General features: G+C 37.2%; 1 protein-coding gene across 4 annotated transcripts in view; it reads left to right on the top strand.

Annotated features, from left to right (window-relative positions):
- Positions 1-22,355, top strand: part of FAM110B (family with sequence similarity 110 member B) — a 107,964-nt gene that overhangs the window by 14,986 nt on the left and 70,623 nt on the right. For all 4 annotated transcript variants that reach the window (XM_071737598.1, XM_071737596.1, XM_071737592.1 and 1 more), the window contains exon 2: positions 13,462-13,592. The gene's annotated coding sequence lies outside the window, so the exon portion shown is untranslated. The remainder of the gene's footprint in view (positions 1-13,461; positions 13,593-22,355) is intronic.

Consider the following 22,355-nt stretch of genomic DNA (forward strand, 5'->3'; position numbering starts at 1 on the left):
TGTGGTTCTTCTTTTTATTGCACTCTGTGCCAAACCTATAGTCACAGGATTTTAAAACCCCTCACCATGCAATTTTTAATTGGGCCAATCTTTCCATTGGGGGAAAAAAAAAAAAAAAAGTCAAAAAAAAAAAGCCCATGGACTTGGGAATGTCTGTGGTTCATTTAGCTCCCAGGTGCACCAGAAGAGCTCCAATTCAGTGACAAGAATAATTCCTGAGGTCCCAAGCCCAGCTGGAATTCTCGTGCTGCAGCACCTAATGCAACTTTGCTTCATGTTGTAGTATAAAAGTATCAGAAAAGATTGTGTGAGACAAAAAGATGTTATTTAAAGATAAACCTTGTTCATTTATCAGTCATTCTGCAGGAACAGATAAATTATACTGTTTTTTCAGATTGTATCATTGTTAGGGGGATTCCATTGTGGTTGAAGGCTTGCTCTTCCCTCCCACGGTTTATGGAGACATTTACTAAATGCTGAGACTTCATCAGTTAATCCAGGAATTTACAGAAAGGTAATGCAAAGTTCACAGGGCAGTGGTGTGTTATAACTGTTTCAACTTGAATTGTTTAATGTATTTGCAACAGTTTTTTTCCTGTGTTCTTGATGTTTTTTTCTCATTATCAAGGATTTTTCTGGAAATGATGGGTTGAGTGTACATGTGGCATCCAGATACCATCACTTCGGCAGAATCACTGACAAGCTGATGTGTGTGGTTGTTTTGGTGGTAGTTTTCTTTGGTTTGTTTTTTGGTGGGTTTTTTTTTTGTTTGTTTGTTTGGGTTTTTTTTGTTTGTTTTGGTTTTTTTGTAAGGAAGGCAGATACTGGATTTACTAAGCCAAAAAGAAACTTTTTCTCAGACAAAGCTTAATCTTTTTTGATGTATTTTAAATCCTGCCTGCGTGCTGCAGGTGTGTGCCCTTGTGGTCTATATGCTGCCTGGTGACTGCTCCCTCTGTGGACAGAAGGATTAGAATAGAGTTTCAGCCTTAATCCTGGGTTTCCTGTGCAGATTCACTTTACAGTCTTATTCCAGTTTATTTGCCTGTGTCTTAAAGAGCAGTTTTGTTTGGTTTTTTTATTTGTACTTGCTCTCAAAAAAATAAAAAAGCACTAATTATGATATTTTGATTTTTGTTGTATTGATGATCTTTGAGATTTATGTTCTTTTTTTCCCCTCAGAGTTTTGACAGGGTTGTAGTTAACCATGTCCTATGCAAATGCTTGCAGTAAAAGGAAATGGTTATCTGTGAATTAAAGCTAAATTATAGGAATTTCAGATTTAGGTTATTTCAAAGTATCAAAATTATCTAGAATCTGAAATTGTAGGTTTTTTCAATGAATACCTTAGTATTATTTTTCTTCCTTTTTAACTCTACAGAATGATATCTGGTAATAAAAGTCCACAGTTTTTGCTGCTGTAGGGGCTTGAACTCACCTGTAGAATTTCATGAAATATGAAAAATCATTACTTTAGTGATCTTGGTTTTTGTACTTTTTATGCTCACTGGAGTTTTAAATGTCATTGTGCATGAACTGAACTTCATCTAAAATTAATATTTGTCAGGACAAAACATTGTAAGTTAATTTTTCACCAATATGTTTAATTAAGAAACAGGTAAAACACCATTTTCTCCTTACACAGTTCCTTTTGTTTGTTCTTACTTTTTTTTGTTTTTAAGGAGCTATTTGAATGCTGTCATTAGCTAAAAGAATATATAACTGGTTTAAGCAGTAGAGAAGTTAGCCTCTTAATGTTCTGACAAATTTAAACAATATGTTTTTGAGTTGTGCAGTCATGGCAAATTATAGCTTTTTGTTTACAGAAAAATGTACTAGAAATATGTGTTTGTCCTGCAGTTATATTTTGCCAGGTTTTAATAATTTCATTTTCTGTACTGGTCTTCTGAAAGTCTGGTGCCTGGTGCACTGGTGAGACCCTTAAGGGTTGGTGCGAAAATCTAGAAAACCTAAAAGCAAAATTTCAGAGGTTTCACCCTATGTAGTGGATACTACAAAAAATGTAAATCCGTGGTAAAACATACGTGAAAATACGCAGAGGTAAATGTAGTTACAGGTTGGCCTGGAAAATTCCAGGTGTCCTGTCATTCTCAGTACTCAAAAAAATATGCATAAGTGGCAATTAAGCCAATTAGTAGTAGTGGTAGTGCTAATTAATACTTGTGTCCCACATTGAGGGAGCTGTGGGCCATACCCCTGTATGGGGGAGGAGAAGGGAATTCTTCTTTCTCTCATCCCATCTATATGTAATCACCTAGTGTTATTATTCACAGGCCTAAAAGTTTACTGGATTCTGTTTGTAGAAGATTGATTATATATTACTGTAGAAACAGTAGTTAGTTTAAGCAAGAAAATAGCTGTTGAATAAAAACTCCTTCATAAGTGTTTTACCCCTTCATAAGGGTCTTTGGTTGGCATGCCTTTAAGGCAAATTAATTTGTTTTCTATACAATTAAGTGCTGTTTTTTGATTCTCAGAAGCTCAGCAATAAGCCTTGAACAGAGAATAAATTCTTTATCCTGTGTGATTTGTGTGTATTTGTCTTTTAAATCTGTTTAACAAAGTAGTGCAACAAATTTGGGATTAGTGACATGCTAGTTAGCTCTGCTGAAGGAGGCTGGGATGGAAAAATGTGGAAATTAGGGTTTTTTGCATTAGGTATGATTAGCTGGCACAAAGATTAGCTGTATCATGTGTTTCTTTTCAAACAGCTCCTGACCTCACGAGTGCAAGGAAATTGTGATCCAGCTGTAGCAGTATAACTTTGGCAAAGAAAATAAGTGTGGGTTTTCTGCAGATTTGTATATTGGCAGTAAAATATTCTCAGCTCATAGTCTTTCCTTTTACCTCTTACAAATATAAAAATAATGTTGGTTTAGTGCCAGATGTCTGTTGTTACACATGCCTGTTTGCATTTTACTGCTCTTTACTACTTTTAGTGCCTTTTGTTTTCTCTGGATCCACTGTAACTTCTATGATATGGAGGGCTGTTAATAACAGCTTAAATTAGGTATTGCATACAAAAGTTTCTAATACATTATGAAATACAAGCTTTAAATTTCGGTAACATGAAATCTGGGCTGTAAAATCCTACTTTTAATCTAGACTTATTTGTTTAGGCTGTGTTAAATCCATTCCTAAAAATACTCAAGCTTTTTGTTTTGCTCTTTTTGTTTTCATTTGGGATCAAATCTCTTTGAACTACGTAGACCCACACCTGTGCTCATTTTAATCCCTGTGTAGTTTTCATCAATTATCACAGCAGGCAAGAAGAAAATCAAATTGTAAAATGCTTTTGAAAAGTAAATACATTCAACCTGGGGTTCAGGTTTCTGTTTTAATCAAACATCATCTGTATTCATGTTTTTACACAAAGCTGGGTAAGGGAGGAGCACAAAAAGCCTTTTTTTGTTTCCATTGTGAAATATCTGTTTTGAAGTGCTCTTGTGTATGATGAGTGTAGTCTCTTAGTGTGTTTGTAGAGGAAGGCTGTGATGTGTGTGTTTGTATGGCTTTGGTTTTTTTATTTTTTTGTAAAGCTGGATAAAATCTAGGTCAAGAGATTTCATTCTTACTAATAACTTAAGGCTTTAGTCAACAAAAGAGTATTCTGCATGGCTATCCTGGCTGGTGAGGAACCTGCCATGCTGGAACATCAATGGGGTGTTCCCCTTTCCGTCAGGACATTCTAATTCTCCCCTTTCCCCACATGGTTTTGGTTGCCACCAGAAAAGCTCATAGGGACACAATGTGTTTTTTGGAGTGAGGCCACCCTTAGGGCCAGGGACCATCCATGCTTCACCCCAACCATGTGTTCCCACACGTGGCCTTCTGCCAGCAAGTTATCACATTCCACCCAAAACAGGTTTCATGGTGTTGCTAGAACAAACTCGGGCTACAGGACTGAATTATTTTTGTTTTTCTTCCATGAAAACATCCCTGGCGGTGAAATAAATTAATCCCGAAGGTAGCAAATTCTTGTTTTGAATCACCGGGAGATACTAAAGCATGAAAAGTCTTTCTTGGCCTTGTTTGGGTTTCCTGCTCCTCTCCCTCAGCAGTCACTGTCCTGTGTATTTAGCTCCTCAGCACCTTGGCATGGTGTTAAATAGGTAAACTGAAAGAATAGGGGAATTCTTGGATCTTTCAGCTACAGTAATCTTCTGTATTACAGGTGTAGGCAAGCTGGGGTAAAATAGTTGTTATGAAGCCTCTAATTTTCCCTTAAACTTCTGTGTCACTCTAGAACCAAAAGCAAAGGTAGTTAAATTAAGATAATTAATCATGGAACAACTTACACAGGGAATGCAAATGATTTTTTTTTCTTCAATTTGCAAGCTCTGTAAATCAAGATAAGAGGCTTCTCTGAAATATGCTGTTTGTAAACTTATGGCTCCTGAACTTCTGCATTCAGGACACCTGGCTTCACACTTTGCTTTTCTTCTGCTCCTTCCCAAGATCTTGTGGATGTGGGAGAGGTCAGAAAGCCTGGCCATATGCTACTACAAGACCTGCCAATGATTGTCATCTACCTCACAAAACTCATCTTTGTGCTGACAAAAGACGGGAAAAATGTATGGCTTTCAGGGGAGATCTTCCAGTGCGCAGAGTTGTAAGTCCCAACTTTCCAAAGTGAGATGTGCAGAGCTCTTGGATACTGTAGTCTCCCTGTGTGACTAAGATAATTGCATCTTCTTGAAAATCTACTGTAGATGTGAAGCAGACTTTGAAGCAAGTCAGTTGACACCCACGCAGGACTGAATTATTACATCTTGAATAAATTGCTGTGCAGTGTAAATGCTAAACTAGTGTCAATACAAAGAAAGTTTGCTCTCAACAGTTCTTCACATGTTGAAAATCACTTGAAATTTGCTAGACTAAAAAGCTGTGTAGTTAGGATATTTGCATGTAAAATGAGCAAAGATTGTCAAGATCATCAAACAGAGAAAAATGGCAAATGTATTTGAAGTACATCTATAAAATTCTGTTCACATCCCATATACTTCGTTGTAACTTTTATAGTTAGTGACCAAATGGTGAGTTTTGGTATACTACTATTTAAAGTGTAATAAAATAATAATTCCCTATTTTGTGGCAAGCAAAGAAAACATTCTGCTTGAACTGCATCATATGAAACCCTTTAGCAGGATCTGAGGAGACATGCTGCTGAAAATTCCTATTTTACCTAGCACACAAACATAATAACTGGAAACTTAAATGCATTGTTTATACAGCATGAAAATGTACTAATATAAATGATAGCACTGCAATAAAGATCAAGATAAATCTCCTTAGTTGTTAGACATACTTTTAAAGTTTGGGGATTTTGTGCTTAATGCTTTTGATACTTTGTTTTCTATGTTACACAAGCACCTTAGATTCCCCTTGTATTTCAGCATACAATTCAGAATGTTCAAACTTAGTGTTTGGGATTTTATACTAGTTTGAGTGCCTGTCTTTATAGATAACTTGCACAGAATTTTTGAAGGGAACAGAAGCACATCCAATAGATGAAATGTTACCAACTTTTATGAGGGAGAATGCCACATTGAAATTTTATTGGTCTGTTGGAATCATAGAAACATGCATCGTTAGGAATGTCAGGGTGCCTCCAGTGAAAAATACATATTCTGATATACAAAAATGCTGCATGGAGACCTCTTTATAACTAAATGACCAGCATTATTTTCTTAGCTGTGAGGTCATTTGAAATTCCAAGAATTAATTAGTGCAAGTGTTAGTGGTACATCCCTGTTATTTAATAAAGAATTGCTAGGTAGTTGCAGAATGAGTGACAGAGTAGGATAAGCACTCATTTGCCCTTTGGCTTCAGGCTAGCAAAGAGACTTTGCTTTATAGACTGGAAGGCAACTGTCTAGTTACAACCTCCCATACGTCCATTCCCTTCTTTTCTGATGGCTGCTGTGGAATAACTATTTACAATATGAATTCTGTTCCTTTTCTGGAAGTTTTTTTTAAAATATTTTGTGATCTTCTTTGACCTCAGTGCTGTTAAATAAGAATTATTAAAGAAAGGCTGCACATGGCAGCCCATGGAAAAGCCCTATCAGCCATCTGTGGCTTTTTATTCTGCATCTGGTGATACCGTGTGACCGCAAAGGAAAGTAATGGTAGATATTTTTATTTATAAGGAATAGAAAAAAGCTTTAAAGGTTTAGGTGTATGAGTTATCAAAACAGCAGGAGAATATAGTTTTTAAAGCTTCACTCCTGATTTGACAAAAAAATGTGGCTGAAATCGAGATCAGACTGATGGTGGTATTCTACCACTGTTGCTGCTTTCATCTCTAATCATAGCAGCCTGATACCAAGTTGATAAATGTTTATAAAAGAAGCAGTAAGTGGCTTATGTCCTCAGAAAGGAAGTGTAAAACCTGATTCAAACTGTTGATTTATACTGCTCTTAGCCTTAGTAGTTGGTTTGGCTGCCTGCCCCTTGCCTGGGTTTGCCAGCTTCCCACCACGTGGAGCTGAGCAGTTGCCTGGATTTGCTTCCTCAGAGGTATGGAAGTACTGTAGCACTGCACTAAAATTCAGGGTAGTAATAACTTGTATTTTCTTTAAAATCTTTTAACCAGTATAACCAGATGTTGGTAACTAGCTTTAAACAAAGAAAAGTAAACGAACATAGGATCTGACATTTTTTTTAACTTCTGTAAAGAATTTCCTCAAATAGTACATTTCTAAGCTAGAGTTGCATCCATATATAAAACTTGTTTCCTTCTTTATTTTCTCTTTGTATGTTTGACCCTGTGGTCTGACACCAGGTCAAAGCTTTGTGTATCTTCTTATTTCCAGCAAAATAGGGTATTTTGAGGGCCAGCTCTAGAATTGGTATTTCCTATCATGGGCAGTAGATCTGTTTCATGTCTCTTATTACTAACATTTCATCTGTTGACTGGTTTAAGGTCTGTACTCTTTCTTCCAGTAAAATGCCAAAGAGAAACAATTACAGATGAATAAGAAAGAGCCAAGTTAGTCTTTCTGATTATATTGAGAAGTAAAGAAAGAATTGCACACTCTGTGATGCAGGGTGAGCAAGTGGCTGTATTCAAGTGAATATAGATTAAATTCTTGCTACTTTGAGGTTTTAATAGCCTGCTGATGAAAGTTCTTTACCCAGAAACTTGAACATACAAGTGTGGACTGGAGAGTCTTTCAGGCAGGAGGAAAATTTGTCATTATGGGCTGTAATATCCATCTGTATTTCAGTCATGCCTAATGAAATGATAAGTGGATGAGCATTTCCCTCAGCTGATTCCTCCTGTCCCTTATTTCTTTTCAAGTGCATAACTGGGTGGGGATTTTTTTTTTCCTTGTTATTTTTTTCTTCTTTATTCTGTGTTTGCAAATGTCTTGTTATTAATAATCTCTACTAATTCTACTTCCCAAGCTTATATTGTAAATTAATTGTTGTTTTGGCTAGTGAGAAAAAAAAGTGACCTTAAACTCCCCCAAGATGTGTGTCTATCTTGGTATTCAGTGACCATCTGGCACTTTCATACTTCCTGATCTTCCCATAAATCTGATGAAAGTGCCATACTGCCTCTAATCATTCAAGTACTTTGGAGAATCACTGTTGCTGTTCCCTGGCATTGTTCTTTGCAAAATTGGTTGGGCAAGTTTTACCTCCTCACCTGTGTCCTGAAAACCAGTGAGCTGTCTCGATCTGATCATTTAATGGGATTAGGTGTCAATTGTATTGTCTTGAATGTGGGTCATTGTCTTTTGGTCATACCTAGGGGAGAACTAAGGCATCTCAGGTGGTAGTTTGGTACCAGGATAGAAAATTTAGGATCCCATGTCTCTTGCACAGCTTGTCCTTTGCAGATAGGGCAAAATGAGAACAAGATTAGAGGCTAGGGCATATTTGTGTATAATTTGTGTAAAAATCCTGCTTCTCCAACTGTGGCTGGATTTTCAACAAAAACAATCATGAGGCCACATCTGCTGAAAACATTAAGTAGCATTTGTCTAATTTTTATGTTGCAAAGACTTTTTAAAGTGTCTGTGCATTCCAGAGGGATTTCCTTGAAACACTGATGGTGTCACTATTAAAAGCCAGAAAAGCTAAAAATCCATTTAATGTATAGTTGTTGCTTTTAGTTCCGTGCTTTTCTTACGCTTTGTAGGGTTCCAGCTTTACCCATTAAGTGCTGCTGATTTTTGGAAGGTTTGCTATGAGAATGCCAACAGCAGAGCGTGACATATGTGATTCCCTCTTCAGCTGCATATAAATATTCTCATGTACGCTTTCATGAGTGTCTTGTCTTAAGACTTTTCCCAGATAGCAGGCAAAGATGGTGATAGCATATGGTTGTTTCTAATGCCTGTCCTAAAATCAAGCCAATTACCTAGCTTGCATCTGATGAACTACAAAGTGATTATGCTTTTGTGGTGACAATGAAAAATGAATAAAGCCAAATGGCAAATTCAAAGTAAGGAGTGTTCAGAATTTGGGCTTCAGGTTTTTAGCCCAAGCTGTCATTCAGAAACCTTTGTATTTTGGCCATTACTACTTAAAATAGTGTATTTTGACATGTTCCAGGGATCATCAATAAAGATACTGTTTTTTTGTTAATTTTTTTATTATTATTGGAAATCTCCAGGTCTGTGTCGAGGTCTTAAACTGTTGTCAAGACCTCCAAGTCATCAAATCTCTTTGGCATACATAATATTGGTACTCCTGACTGAGTGATTCTTAATTTCTTTAATAGTGCCCTTTTTAGGAGCTTAATTGACTCTCTATAGCTGCTGGAGAAGTCACCAGAAATTTTTAGAAAGGTGTCTTCTTTTGCCTTATTTTTAGCTTCCATTCCATATTTTATAGTTCTCTGCAATGTTTACAGTAATAAGGCAGTGTGGCATAACTTTATTGTTATTTTTATTTTCATTCTTTTTTTTAACTCCAGAAAAAGAAAACCCATACTGCAGAACCAGATAGCATGCTGGCCAGGAAGCTGTGGTGTTTTTTTTTTAATACTTTACACTATGTGATTCACTCCAGGAAAGTGCTATGCTTCTATTAATTAGTTCCTAGAAAAAAAATGCATATTTTATCATTTACCTTTATAAAAAGTGCAGTGAGGAAAGTTGGAAGGAAAGAAGCTCTGATTTTGTAAGTAATCATATGATTGCTGCATTAAAGAATGTTTTCTTAATAATTAGTGCAACAGTGCATATAAAAGACAACCTGGCTGTACCTGATGCCTGTATTTCCATAGACCCTGAATGCTTAATCTGAAACTGGTACAAACCTTGAATGAAATTGTGTGTCTTACCAAAAAGAGAGTACCTGAGAATGTGGACAGAAAACTGATGAGGCCTGTTTTTTATCTCTCAGTGTATGTTTTTCAAGCATGCAGTTGTACACACCACCACCAAAACCAACCAACCAAACCCCCCCCCCCCCCCAAAAAAAAAAAAAACCAAAAAAACAAACCCCCAAACCAACACAAATTGTTCTAGACTTGGTAGTTTGCTTCTGATTGGAGCTTTTAGTTGGTATAATTAAAAGCTAGGAGATGAATGTACCTTCTGCCCTTCTGCTTCTGTGAATGTACTCTAACTTTCCCTCTAGTAGCTGTAATGATCCAAATTCCTCTAGTGAGATGCTTACAGCTGCAAGAATAGTGGTAGTGAAACTGTGAGACTTTTAAAGACTTTGGTATCTTCCAGTTGTCCAGTTGGTGTTACTGCTTATTTTCCAAAAAAAGAGTATTTTCGTCAAACTTTGTGGTGAATAAGGGTCTTAATTTCTTTATAGATATCTTACCTTGCAATTAAATTTATTTTTCTTGATCGAAGTTGGGGTGAGGATTTTTTAACAGCTGTATATAAGTAGTCAGAATGTATCAAAGTTAATATTTCCAACTTGGAAGTAAAATCTCCAATGTTGAAGATACTTAAGCATTTATTTGCCAGCAAAAGTAATAATTAGTACTCACCATAACACTGTGTGAAGTATGAACATGTTAACATTAAATGTGAGATGCCTTGCTTCTGATTGTTCTAGATTTCTTTAATTTGATTCCTCCATCTTCTCAGTGGTTTAATGCTGAGCAAGTGAGCTGAGTACAGCCTAGGTTTTTATAGTTGTTTTTATGGAAGCATATCTGTCATGTGGAGCAGAAAATGTCAGAATTAGTGGATATGGACCCTTCCTAATATTTCTGAAGATCATGTTCATTAAATGGCCACCTTCTAATTTATGTTTGCTGGGAGCTTTTTACCTGAAAGCTATAGACATGTGAGAGTAGTGACTCAGCATATCCTGCATGTAAAAATTTAGGGTCTACATTAAATTATTTTTTTTTAATTTTTTTTGGCACAATATCCATTGATAAATATTTCTGTGTTTCTAGTTGTGTACAGCTGTGGTCTCCTATACCTCTGCTTTGTTTAACAACTTGATTCTCTTTCAGGATCTCTGCTCTGTTTGGCTTCAGAAAGTATTCATATCTCTTTTGGCAGAGAAAGTATGTCTTATTTATTTGAGTATTTAGATTCTTCCAGCTGCCTAGTTTCAGTTTCCTGGCTTTAGCTTCTCCCTGGTGACAGCAATTAAGGTAATGCCTTATCAAAGCATCGAGTTATCAAATACTTAGTCGTCTGCTGCTGAGTTTTCATATCAGCTTATTTCTTTGTCAAGAAATCCTACATTTTTGAAGACTTCAGTTTGGATTATAGAAGCCTCAGGGTAGACTCGTGAGATTTGAAGGTTTAAATCAGTGCCTTTGGGACTGTTAGAATAAGAAGGCCATTCATTCATTCACAGATACTTCGGAATTAGGTTTGGCTTCTCTTCCTTGGGATGTGTGTTTTTGTAAGTACTAAAACTTTGATTTTATACTTAGCAAGATAATGAAAGAGAGGAAGAACATAGCAAGTGAGGATGAAGAGCCTTTTTTTACAAAGAAAGCCCAAAGACTTGTTGTTACTGGACAGCAAAGCAGGAAACGACATGTGTCATAAAAGGCTCCAGCTTTTTGGACAAAGGCCAAAACTCAGGATGTAGTCTATAAATATAAGAGTTTCATAGAAATATTTTTAAAGTGTGGTTTTGAGTGCTTCAGAGGAACTGACCAGTAACTGTGCAGCTACTTTAATACATGTATTTGTGCACATGCATGCAACATAGTTTCTTCTTTAGGCATGAATATATTCAGTTTGGTGAAATGTGTTTCCTGTAGGAGACTGATAATGTTATCAGCACCAGATGTAAATTTGGGAGCTAGAACCTGCATTCTTTGCAGACTCTAAACCAGCAACTTAGTGGAGAAAGAGCTAGCTAGAAACTCCAATTTCAACAGGGCAGAAAGGGAGAAATTAGTGAAACTGAATATTTTTCTGCACAAAAAGGCACAAACTTTTTTCCCCCACAGTATTTTATCACAAGTTTTTGTTTTTAAGCGATACAGCTATCCTAGTCTTCTAGGGACTTTGGGGAGGTGTCTTCTGTCCTTACCAGTTGATAGCTCTAAAAATTGTCACTTAATATGGAGATAAAATGCTTGTACTTGAACTTGCTCAAGCTTCTTGGCCAAGAAACATGGCTGGAACAGATTTAGTAGCTGCAGTTAATGGTGTTATCTTTTCTCCCTCTGACTTGTTCAATATGAACTTACAGGGAGCTTAAACTGTGAGGTGCCATCCTTTTGCTTGCAAAGTTGCTTTGGTTTTGAGACTGAAATAAATGTCACTATTACTGCTTAAAATATAGCAATTTGAAATATTCAAATAACTTCTAATAATACAAGAGTGGTTTTAGTTAATATGTTGCTGGGTTCTGTTGTTTTTCTAAAAAAGGAAAGGTTGGAAAAATCCCCTTTTTACCTCACGTTTTTAAAATGTTGTTTACTTTGTTTTTTTACCAAATATCAGATTGATACTACAACATGCCCATAGTAAATAGATGTAATACCACATCATTTTGAATCTGTGTATGCTTTCTCTTCCTCTTGTTGCTTTTTCTAATTTACATGAAGGTGCCCATCTGTCCTGAAACCCCTCCACTGTTGCTTGTTTCTGTTGTACCACTGTTTCGGAGGCAGCCAGTCTCCAGGATGAACCTCCATCCACCTACCCAGCACAAATGAACCCTCATCTAAGGTGTATGTAATGTCAGTACCCAAAATCATGCAGATTCCTCAAAGACTGGGCGTTTGGAAACCCAAAGTAATTGATACCTTACAAATACTGCTGCCCGCTTGGTGTATCAGACAACTGTTTTCTTGAATTTGAATTTCTCTGAAATCTTGAATAACTGTGGTTAAACAGTTTCTGCAAATAATTTTCAGATTTTTGCTAAAGGAAACCCATGTTTCATCACACGGTATGTAACCTGATTGCAGTCCTGCTTCTCGAGTGAATAACTCATTAGAAAATTAAAATGATTTCAAACTGCTCAGAAATCTTTGCTTAAAAGAAGCTGCTGTGCCATCTGCTTGTGCCAGTAAGGGTACTTGAGCACATACTGTCAAATAATACCATACTCCAGAAATCCAACTACTTTTCATTTTAGAGTATTATGATTAGAGCTGATCTTACCTCAGGTGGAGTGTTGAGAAAAAAAGGAATATAAACCTAAACAGGGATTTAGGTCACATCTTGTAACCTACTAAGATCTCTATGGTTGTTTTTCATGTAAGAAGCGGTAGTGAATCTTAAATCATTTCATGAAGGCAATCTTGTTGTTATCCTTCCTTTTTGATGGTGGAGTTGAAACATTAATATTTTAAAACTTTTCCAAGCACAAAACAGTGTTCTTGCATGTGTATTTAACAAGGGCTACTTTGTCAGATGGATGGAAGTCAGAATCATAGAATGGTTTGCATTGGAAGAGACCTTAAATATCGTCTAGTTCCAGCCCCCTGCATGAGCAGGGACACCTCTCAGGTTGGATCAGGTTGCTCAATATCCTCTCCAGTCTGGTCTTGAACACTTCCAGGGAAGGGGCATTCACAATGTCCCTGGGCAACTTGTGCCAGTGTCTCACCACCTCATACAGAGGGAGGTAGGATGGTTTGTAGGTTGAGTTTCTTGCCTTGCAGTGGTGCAGCACTCAGTGACTCTTTTGAGAAGATGATGTCTCACCACTTTTGCGCTTTTCTCTGAAGCGTTCCAGCAGTGTGTCCGAGCAGTTTCAATATGGGGAAAATGATGACATGAGAGAAACTCAGAATTGATACCTGTAGGTCACCTGATAGATTTCAGAACTTGGAGATTTTGCTGTGTGGGCAAACAATAAATGCTGGAGAACATCTCCAGCTGACAAGTACTCATTCGGTGTCACTAACCACCTTTTTGTAGCCTTTCAATCTCTGCTAGAACACATACATCCTATAAGGAAGCTCATTGCTCGTCCTAAAACTGACTTTGATGATAAAGCTAAATGCTTTCCCTCTTGCTGTGTCTCCAGGCATCACTGCAAGGAGCCTCTGGAAGTTCCAGGGTGAAGAGACCTGCTTCTACCTGTAGACCTCTGCTAAAGGTGAAGACCTCCTAACAGCCCAGTCAGCCTTAGCAGGAACTCAGAAATCTTACATCAAGGTAAATAGATTAATTTTTAAAGTGAATTAAAGTATTTGATACCGTTTTCTAAGTAAGAATTTATTTTCTTACTAAATACACAAATACATCTCTGAGCTTTCTCCTTTTGCGTGTATTGCTACTTGCTACCTGCTACGAATGTTATCATAGCAAATGCTGGGGCAGAGGGGGAAAACAACATAGGGCATTGTAAGTTAGAGACAGAAGTAATTGCTTATAATATTAATAGATATAACTGCATTTTCATTTCTGAGCTTGACAGCATGTTCTGGTTTTAGAAATATATCTCACTTTAATTGGCACACTTAAGAGTTTGCCACAAAAATATGGAAGCTCTTTCTGATGTCACAGAATCAGCCAGGTTGGAAAGGACCTCTGAGACCATCACCCATTGATCCACTACAACTGTGATTCCTAGACCATGGCACTGCGTGCCACATTCAGCCTCTTCTTAAAAACCTCCAGGGACGGAGAATCAATGTCTTCATTAATGGGAGGAGAACAGGTTTGCATATGATAAATTTCTGTATACCAGCACTATGATTATTTCTTAGTATGGTCATCCATACCTGACTGATAATTGTAAAAGAGAAATGGGGATGGATGAAAAAAAGTGTGACCCCAAGAACTTTATTTACCTGTCAGTGCTACAGACCCAGGTAGCTGGGGAGATTGGACTGTTCTATGGTTTTGCTACACATCCAGGATTTTCATTTTAGTGATAATATATGCAGAATCTTTCCTTCATAGTGACAAGATTAATTGAACTGCGTATTGAGTTGGCTGAAAAAAGTGAGTAGTAGTGGAAATGTTTTCTACAGATTTCTTCAGTATTAAATGTAGGTCCTTCTAAGGGCTAGCCAACTTCTGCATTCTTTTATAAGTAGCTGTTGCAAGGTGGTAACTTCACTTTTTGGAATGCGTCTTGAATGAATACTCCTTGATTCATCTGAAAAGTTCGGGTTTTTTTCTTCTAAATCCTTTATTGATCTTTCTAATTGAGGCTGGAATTAGAGGTCCTGACCAGACCAAAGTTCATTGTCCTGTCATCCAAAGAGTAGAATCAAAATTGGCGTGAGTTTTCCCATTAGCACAGTCAGAGTTTCACCCCATAACCTTCCCTTATCTGTTGTATTCACCTGGGAGTAACACCACCAAACACTATTTGGCCCACTCATTTCTTTCTTACACCATTCCCTTTCTCTCTGTTTCACTTCTTTGAATTGAGTTTCAACTGTGTTTCTCCAGTCCACCTGCAAGATCTTGAACAACTGAGGATAATGTATTGAAACCTTGGCAGAGCATAAAAATTGATTATGACTATACAGTGATTTCAAACTGGAAGGGAAAAAAAAAATCCATAAATATTTCTGTCCTGAGTGTTTCCCTTTGTTACATTTGCTTTGGGGAATACATGTAACAGTACAAGCTGAGACAACCATGCATTAAATAAATAATTACTTCTTAATGTTACTTTAAAGTCCAATTTTGTACACTGAAAAAGTAAAGGCTTCATAGAAGGTTATCTGCATAGTCCTGTGAGGTGCATGGATATATCTAAGTGGGGGTGGTGGTAAGGATTTTTGTAAAAGAGTGTAGGGCACTGTCAGTTTAGAGTGATGCACAGTATCCAGGATTGAAATGCAGCCTTGAATGCTATCGCTACTTCCAGCAAGGCAGTTTATGTGCTGTTCTGTCTCTTGTTTCCCTTTGTTGGAGGGGTGTGTTGCTAACCAGAAACACATGATACGAGACAACCAAATGTTCTGGTGAAAATCAAGGGCGCTTCATAGCTATGAAGATTTTATATATTTGCCCTAGTTTCTTTTTTCTTTTTCATTGATGCAGCTGTAACTGTTGATGTAAATTGTATGAATAATTGATCAAGGAGTTCTTGTTACCTCAAGTAATGTTATGCTTATTGCTTCTCAGAACTGTGCTGCTCTTTGTTGTACTACAGCATTGCTTATATGCTGCTCTCTGTGTGTGGTTTTTATTCCCTTAAATTTTTCTTCTTCTCCTTTTGCTCTCCCTCTCGTCCCCTGTCTCTAAGAGCATGTTGTTTCTGCTTCAGTGTATTCCATGCTTTAACTGCAAAGAGGGGTCTTTTTTAATCGACAGCAACACGTTTAAAAAAACCCTCCACAGCCCTGGGGACTGTGCAGTGTACACATCTGGTTTCACATAAGCATGAATTGCTGGCTTTACAAACATGAACCATGTAGTCCTTGCCACAGAGTTAGCTAAAGTGTTCCGTAACTTGAGACTCTATTCGAAATGAAAACAAAATTGTATAGCTTCTTTACCATACTAATGGAAAACGTTTCATTTACTTCTTCAAGCCAACCAAAAGAATGACGCAATGCTGCCCAAGTAGATTTACAGTGCCTTTTCTTTCATAGAAATCAATACAGCTTGAAGGAGCTGCTAGGGGAGCTGGCAAGTTGACTGCAATCCAGCTGCATTCAAATGTAAACTTCTGTACCGCAAACCAAAACTGATGATTTTGATTTATTTGGGCATTGCTGTATCTCTGAGATGTTATCTTCTTGGGTTTTATTGTCATTTATACAGGATTGAAATTTCAAAACAGCAAGTTCAGTCTGCTTATTATTTTTTTTATTGAAATAATTTAGTAGTTTCTGCATTTTTTGAAATAAAATACTTAGCTCCGTGGTAGTGATATCAGCAAATCGCGCTTGATGCGCGCCTTTCAGTGGAGTCATCTTTTCCTTAGAAACAAAAGAAAAAGGGCAAAACCAATCAAGAGGCTTTCATTCGACAGGAGTGTTAAGGGCTAGCATAATAATTTTCCACTTTGTACAGAAGAAGCTCTGAACATTAAATATTTTTCAGTTTTTCTTCTAGAGGAAGTAAAATGTAATAGTGTTGTTTTGGCTTAGTCCAAAGAAGTTGAAGTGAAAAGTGAAATGAAAAGTACAGGTTTTGATAATGCAATAAATTTCATGCCTTCATTCCCTTTTCAGTTCCCCTCATCCACCACGAATAGCTTTGACTTTATTTAAATTCTATTATGAGACTGTTGGTGTTTCTCTCCTTATTTTCCTCCTTAATTTGATTTTAATGTTGTTTAGTGCTTTACTTCTGGAATAAATTCTTCTTTAAAATAGCCTTTAGGATGAGATCCCTGATGCAGCTTTTTTCTGCAGGTGCATGCTGTATTTCCTTTGGAAGTCCCTCACTGGTGGGCTGTGTGCTGGTTGTGCTAACTTCTACTAGAAGGAAAATTGCAACTTCATACTTGCCTGCTGGCTTGCCAAAACGAATTTTTTTTTTTTAAAAAAAAGATAATTTCTAGTTGTATTTCTCAAGTAACTTTATCTGGGTTTCATTAGTCTTCAACCATTTTTCTCTTCTGTATACTTAGCAATGTCATGGTGAATCAATGGCTTGAGAAAATGATAAAGAGGAATTGATGTTCTTTTTGCAGAGGTGGCTTGGGATGCCAGGGGTTAGCAAAGAGGAAAAGGGGAATTTAAGTTGTCTGAAGTTGGGGGTTTTTTGAACTTTTTTTTAGAGAGAAAATGGAGAAAGTGATAACTGTAGTTAAGATGGAGCTCAATTTTGCCAATAGCTGCATTTTTTTCTTTGAAAAAGCTACCATGTGAGGTTTGCTAGAGAAGTACGTGAATCTGAATTTCAAATATTAATGATTTTGCTCATCTGGAGGAAAATGGTGAAAACAAGATTTATGGTCCTGAATTTCAGCATGGTTTCCAACAGTCTTAAAAAAAACTTGTAAATTTTCGAACTACTGAAGAGTTTTACAGTATAAATACTGAATTTTTAAGACTTACTGAGTGTACGTTCTGGTACAAAAGCTTTTTTGATGAGAGCATACAGTGACTGATTAACTTTGCTATAAACAGAAAAACAGCTTATATCTAGCAGCTGCTAACTTAGACATAATGGAGATTTTGGATATTAGATATTGCCAAGAAATCTTAAACAGCTTAAACCTTCTGAAGTTTCATGAAAACAGATAGAGTCCCTCTTCATTAGCATTTCTTGCTGGCTGCTATTTTACAATTTTGTCTTGTGTTGCAGAATATCAAACTACTGGAGGTGCTTGTCCCTCAATACTCTTTCAAAGGAAGGATGTTGTAAAGAGCAACACAAAATCTGTAGAAGAGAGGCAAATCCCTGCCCCCCCAAAGATTTTTTTCAGCCATTTCTACTCAGATTATCTCTGTGGAACTGAAATTTCAACAAAAAGGTTGCACAGCATTTTGGCAATATTTAGCCCACAGGTTTTCAGTTTGATTCATCCAAAATTTGTGTTATCGTGAAAGGTCTTTTGATAGTTTTCCTTCAGCCTTTTCCCCTACACTAGCACTGGCAGTTCAGGCTGTCATAAAGACTTTTAAAGCTACATTTTATTCAAAGCTATTTACTATTCTGTGTTTGCTTTGCATGGTTGCAGTACTTAGTGCTGCGTTCCCATGTAAACAGTGTAATGAAGTTCTAAAGGAAGAAAAGAAATGCTTACAGTGTCTGCACTAAAGTTCATGGAGCATGAGATAGCTATGATTAGGATCCTGGTACTTTGAAAGGGATTAAAAGAAGCTTCTCATAAATAAATAAATACAAATAACATTCTCAGACTAGCTGAACAGTATATAAGTGAGAAGAAAAGCATTAATTATTATGTGGAGAATAATCTGAATTAATATTTCACAGTGGCAGCCACATTATGATGTGACCTTACTCTGTTTGAATTGAAAAGCAGGAAGAAGTACAGGGCATGACCTAAAAATGGTAGTCTAGAAGTTTCTTTGAGTATCTTGTGTCTTGCTTTTGTCAAGCCTGAAATTCAGTTTTTCCACTTGAGTCAAACCTGAGTAAACCGTTTTGGCTGTTTGTGTTGTCCTCGTGGGTCCCTCTCTGCCAAACATAGCTGTTACTTTACTTTAAGAATGACTTACTCAGAGTTTGAGTCCTGCTTGAAACAGAACTTTGTCAGAAGAATGCAGTTCTGTGGTTAAGAAACTTCAATAAGATAAGGCTAATCCTATTGTATGCTTCCACTTTAGAAGTTAGTGTGGAAACTTCCCTTTCCTAGTTATAGCACCATACCACCGGCTACATGTTTATAGGATTTCTTCCACTGTTTTTTTTTCTGAATTGCTGAATTAATATTCTAAATGTTTCCCACAGTTATGGATAGTGGCACTATACCGTGCCAGTTTCCAGACTTCCAGAAAAAACAACAATAAACTTTTTGTGCCTGACTCAAAGAAGGTGAGGAAAAATAAATGTGCCTAAAGTATCTTTCGTTATGGCAAATTCAGATTTCTTTTGTGCAGGATGCTTAATTTGTTTGTTTGTTTTTGTTTTATCAGTAGAGATGCAGTAAGAATTGGGGTGCTGACTACCTCATGAGCTTTTGCTCAGGTGATTTACAGTTTCAGAAGCAGAAACTCTGCATACCCAAGCAAGAAATCCTGAATTGTTAATTTGGATCACTACTGAACCACACTTCATTATCTTTTCTTCAGGAAGAGTAATGAAAACAAAGGTACAGGTGTAGGAGGATCTGCTGGGCCTACACTGTGACAATAATCTTTTCCATTTAGAGAGAAACTACAAACTGACTTCAGAATGAGATTCTTTTCAGTCATCTAAACAACCCTTGCTTAAAGTGTAATAGAAGATATATAGAGATTAGGATATTAGAGGGTATGTTCTCGAAATGTTTGTTTTGAAAAGCTTTTGAGACTCCTAAAATGCATAACTTCTTCTGCAATAACTTGAACTTAAGTGATGGCTGCATAGGTGTAATTAAGTAATTAGCAATTAGTCTCTTTTCTTCTAAAGAATCTGAAACTTTTATAAGACCAGATAGTTATCAGTATGTTTGACTCACTGGGAAGAACATCTAGATTAAGAGCAGAAACTTTTTGCTTGTAGATCAGCAACTAACTTGCTGTGTGGCCTTGGGCATGTCCTCTTGACTTCCTTGAACCAATTTACCATTGTATCCACGACTGCCACCACCATAAAACTCTTTGTAAGCTTTGGGGTGAAACTACAACTGAAACTGTGTATTACTCTTGAGCAGATTCAGTTTCAGTTACTCTGCAGTTCCCAGTATGGCAATGGAAAATGCTGTGGAAATGTGCAGTTTAGTCCATAAATAACTTCAACAATCTGGTACAACACCTATTACACTAAAGTGGATTTGAAGAAAACACAGTTTTATTTTAGGGGTACCAGTCTGTACAAAGACTGCGAGGAGGAATAAAACTATTTGGTTAAACATGGGAATGCTATGACTATAATAGTTAAACTAAAGAGAGAATGAAAAGGCCTTCCTAAAAAGAATACGTGGCAGGCTTAGTTTTTCTAAGTCTTTAGCAGAAGATTTCCATTTGTGTTTCCAAGTAAATTAAATTTATGAAGAAAGCTGGAGTCCAAGTGTTGGATTGTTAGTATCTTTTAACAAGGTTAATGTGGTGAAGCGAATATTGATAAAAGTAATGTGACATTTAACAGTGAACCAGCTGAGGCATCTTTGTGTTCCTATGTACTGTGAAGATTAAATGTCCCATAAGCTTATTGTTTTGTGTTTTGTACTTACTTTTGCCTGTGTGCCAGGACATGCTCCAGCAAGAGGCATAAACTTTTTTTGCTTTTCTTCTTTCACGAATACATTTATTTCCTGTCTAGAGCTGGAAAAGAAGAGAAACAAGAGGGGTTTTGTTAAATACAGCAAAATCTAATTACAGCTTGATTTAAAGCCACATTTACACAATGGCTGAGGGGTGAGTTCACTTCCACAAAAACAAACTCGTTGGCTTCCTACTGTGTGTGCATAGGGGAATGTGAAGATGCTTGTCCTGGAGTGCAACTACCTCCCTCTACTGGTACCAACTTTTCTAACACTATACTGCAGCTTTGCTGCTCAATATAAAAAATATGACTGTAGTCCTATGCAAAAGAATAGTGATACATAAACTCATTGGTTTAGTGCTAACCTTACTGATTATGCTGCAGGGAACACACACCTGTTAAATGTGACAGGCTTCACATCTGCTTTCTATGAACTGTAGAAATCTTACTGCTCAAAATGAAGGGTTGTTTCTTCCAATCCATACATTGAAGAACTGTGGCCCTGCTAATTTGAAAGATAAATGTTGTAATTAAACTGCATTTTCTTGAAAATATGGTATTCACTGGGTGGCACCCCTGAAAAGTGCAAGCTCTCAACTGTATGCTACAGTATCCCAGCTGAAGGTATTGAGTAGTTGAAAATGTAGCTTAAAATTTTTGGTGGTCACCTTTCTTCAATCTTTTTAAGTGTCGTGCTGTTCTTTTCACTCTCTCTTTTGAAGGAAAAGGTTGTGCATCTCCAGTTGATTGAAAGTTCATAATTCATAGTATGTTTTTCTCTTCCTGAGATAGCCTTTTTCTGAGACACTGATCACAGGCTTCATAACAGCAGCTCATAGTCTAGAGTGATATGCATGTGATCTTTATTCTTTCTTGTTTCCAGATGATGATTGCCATTTTTAGCAAGTTTTTGATTACTGAACTAGCACTTTATGCTGGCACTGATCTTTCAGTTCCTTATGAATTAAGAGTAGTGGAATCTAGACATTAAATATGTGCTCTGCCATTATCTTGAACATACTGCAGTTCATCATACTTTCCAGTTTTTTATGCCCTTCATTATTCTTGTCTTCAAAATTGTTCTAAAACCATATACCTCAGATGAGAAAAAGGGTCTTACTGATTCTTAGTCACACATTGTACCCAATGCAAAACTACCTGGTGTCCTTATTCAGTCACATTCAAGTGGGAGCAAAGCAATTGTACATGGTGAGGAAGGAGATGTTGACAGGAGTCCATCACAGGAAAGATGTTGCCCAGGAAGTGGTTGTAGAAAGTTGCTGGTGGCAAAACTGAACTTACTGTGGTGCTCAGCAACACTGTTTAGCTGTGTTTGGAAGCTGGTTAGGGAAGGGATTTGAGTTAGTGAGTGGCTGGGACAAGCAGGTCAGTTGGTGTCTCAGGACACAGGGTAAGACTTGGGGAAGGAGGAACAAGAATGGGGAAAAAGGGGAAGGAGCAGATCCCCATAGGGGTGCATAGCATTTCAGATAGGAAGGAGGGAGGTGAAAGCTCACTGCAGAGGGAGCATTGCAGAGCCACTGGTGGAGAGAAAAAAAAAACCCACAACACTATAGAGAGGGTCAGGCTGGGATGGTGTATGAAAGTAACACAGTTGGTTGAGGTGAAACTTCTCATACTGCAGAGATGCAGATCAGGTGTTGTGGAAATAACAGAATTGTATGGCTGCCAACTGGAGAAAAAAGTGGCATCACACTGGAGTATACTGTCCAGTGATGTGCTCATTGCTGCTACCCTTGGGGTCCCAGATTGGATCTGTCCCTTGTCTCCTAGGTGGCTGTGGGCACTCGCTGCTGGAAGCCACACAGAGCCATATAGGAATTTTGTGGCTTTTGCATTGTCTCATGTTAACCTGAATTTCTGCTGTCTGTTTCTCTAAAGATGACTTGAGGGGCAGAGATGTGTAGTTTGCTCTACTTCTTTTGATTGTTTTTTATATTTAAACTCTTAAAACAAACAAGCAAACAAAAGACCTCACCAAACAATAACTAACAGTTTGATAAGATCTAATTTAATAGTCAGTGTTGATATGCAGAAATTACTCGGGATGAATTATAAGCTTTGGGTTTTTTTTGGGAAGCATTTATTTTGGCTGTGACAATTTCAAAA

Source organism: Heliangelus exortis, chromosome 2 (assembly GCF_036169615.1).
Source record: "Heliangelus exortis chromosome 2, bHelExo1.hap1, whole genome shotgun sequence".
Taxonomy (NCBI): domain Eukaryota; kingdom Metazoa; phylum Chordata; class Aves; order Apodiformes; family Trochilidae; genus Heliangelus; species Heliangelus exortis.